The sequence below is a fragment of the Staurois parvus genome, unplaced genomic scaffold (genome assembly GCF_062004578.1).
Source record: "Staurois parvus isolate SC_StPar_1 unplaced genomic scaffold, SC_StPar_1.0 ptg000910l, whole genome shotgun sequence".
Taxonomy (NCBI): domain Eukaryota; kingdom Metazoa; phylum Chordata; class Amphibia; order Anura; family Ranidae; genus Staurois; species Staurois parvus.
In genome coordinates, this window is record NW_028318706.1 from 140,452 (window position 1) to 143,036 (window position 2,585).

At 51.5% G+C, this 2,585-nt stretch overlaps 1 pseudogene; it reads right to left on the reverse strand.

Annotated features, from left to right (window-relative positions):
* Positions 1-372: 372 nt before the first annotated feature.
* Positions 373-2,042, reverse strand: LOC149442127 (uncharacterized; annotated as a pseudogene).
* Positions 2,043-2,585: the final 543 nt, after the last annotated feature.

Below are 2,585 nucleotides of genomic sequence, written 5' to 3' on the forward strand. Positions count from 1 at the left end.
TTCTTGGACTGGCTGCTAGTCCAAAAGGGAGAGCTCAGAACTACCAGTGACTGACTTTACTGTCTCTGGGGGGGGGGGGGAATAGTCAGCACAAAGGTATAAGGGGGGAGAGAGGAGAACTCCAACTGGTACCCCTCCCTTATCAGCTGCAGGATATATGGGCTGTCCGTAATCTTCCCCCATTAATGAAAGAACCTGGACAGCCTTCCGCCCACCCTGAGGTCTATGTCATTTGGGGTTCTAGTTGGTGGGTTTGGAGCCAGGAAAAAGGAAACTTCCCTATTTTCTCCCTTTGTTGGCCCATTTTTAGGTAGTCTTTCGTGAACCTTTGTTAGCCCTGATAAAGAGGGGGACGAAAAACACTTCTTCCCCTTATCCTTTTTTGGTAGACCTAGATAACACCTAGTCCAACCCTGGACCGAATGAGAAGGAACCCTCAAAGGGTAAACCACAGAGATGGGCTCTTGATGTTTGATCACCCAACCAGGTTTTAACCCATGCTGTCCTTTGGGATGAGTTAAGGACGGCTGCGGTCCTAGCCATCTCCAGCGCAACATCTGCCAGGTAGGCCACTGCCTTAACAACCACCTCCAGGGAATCCAAGACTTCTTCTGACTGGGTTTCCCCTTTTTTCTTCATACTCCGCGCAACGTTGTCAATCACTCTGTGCATCCAAGCATTGATGTTTCTCGCGATGCAAGGGGAAGCCAGGGATTGGGTTATAGTAGCTGTGTAGGCATCCCAGGCACTATGCAGCAGCATCTCTGACCTACAGTGCATCTGGTCTCTGATGTTACCTGAGTCCTCAAAGGACAGGTCAGATTTATTAGACACTTGCAATAACGCTACATCCAATTTGGGTATTTTGAGGAATTTCTCCTCCTCTTCCTCAAAGGGGTACCTTCTTTTTCCAGGTCTTGAATTTTAGGACCTTTCTCTCAGGCTCCTTCCACTCTATATATGAGAGACTGGTGAACAGGTAGTACCCTAGCTTGTGATCTCACCAGCCCCCTATACATCTTATCTTGGACTGAGACCTGTGCTGGAGGTTCTGGAATGTCCTCCGAGGCATAAATAGCCTTTAGGAGCCCTTCCATATCCTGCACAGCAAAGAGGTGTCTACCTGGTCTAGATTCCTCACCAGCTAAACTAGCACCATCCAAATCTTCCCCTTTCTCCAGGGAGCTTTGACCAGAAACCTCTGCCTCCTCTAAGTCTTCCTCCTCCGTGACCTGAGAGGTCAAGGGACCTAAACCCCCCCACTAGTTCCCCGACCAAACTCCCTCCTGGGAAGACAATCCCTCCCTGGAGGATCGGGCATCCACCTTCCTAGCTGTCAGGGATGTCTTGAACAATTGTAACCCTCAAAAATTATTTCATAACTGCTGAAGTTTCTTTCCCTGACAACTGGTGGATACACTTGTAACAAAAAGGTCTGTCATGGTCTTGTGAGACCTTATAGTTACAATAACCACAACGTTTGGAGCAGGGGGTGGGGCTTTAGGTGGCTTGTGGGCACTCTCCTGGGGAGTTCCACATGACTCTGAGGAGAGATAAACAGGGGGCCTGGGTTAGAACAATCCCCCCCCAAGCACATCTACAGGGGAGTGGGCAAGGTCTCTATCCCCCTCCTCTGCCCCATCAGCAAAGTCAGACACGCCACCCATGGTCTTCTCGCTGGCTGCAGCCACTGCCTCATCTCTCATCTTGCAGGCTGTTTCAGGATTGTGCTGCCTCCGCTGGACTCCGGGGTCCCCACTCCCAGGGGTAACTCCTGGAAGCTCATCACTGGCCTCACATGGAGAAGAAGCTCTGACTGGCACCACCATGTTTTCAGAAGTCCCGCCCTCGCTGGAAGTCATACTGGAAGCAAGGCTTGGAACGCAGCCTCCTTCCCTCCCACTTTCGGTCCTGTGCTCTGGGGTTCCAGTGAGAGACTTTGCTGTGGCCGCCCGGCTTACCCGACTAGAGTCACCAAGTGAAGCCAGCCAGCCATCCTCCACATATCCGCAAGCGGCGGTCCTTGTCTGAGATGCCTCCATGTTGCCAGGAAAGAGGGAGGAAGGCGCCTGTCCCCGGAATGCTGGGACACCCCCTTATGACCACAAGGCTCCATCCACCAGGAGCCCTGGAGTGGGTGAGCCTGCCCTCCCCGGCTCGCCTACTACCCTCCAGGAGGGACATCCAGCCCCCGGCCTTAGGTCTTACAAAAAAAACAACAAATGTTACGCTGCCAGGGAAACACAATCAAGAATTGAGGAGTGGAGGGAAGGGCAGGGAATTTAAACTCTGTCAATTGTTGATTGTGTTTCCTGTCAGGTGGAGCTAGTCATCTCTCAGGTGTGCCATCCTGGAAGATGACTAGAGAAAAATAAAAACTATTGATACAGTCCACTGCCTTAACACCATCTACTACTCTACTGACACTGTCCTCTGCAATACTGACAAAGTCCACTGTCCTCCTAATACTTTCCTCTGCCCTACTGACACCAAGCTTTGCCTCACTGACACATCCACTCCTCTACTGCCACCATCCACCGCTCTACTGACACTGTCCACTGCCCTACCAATACTATTCACTGCCC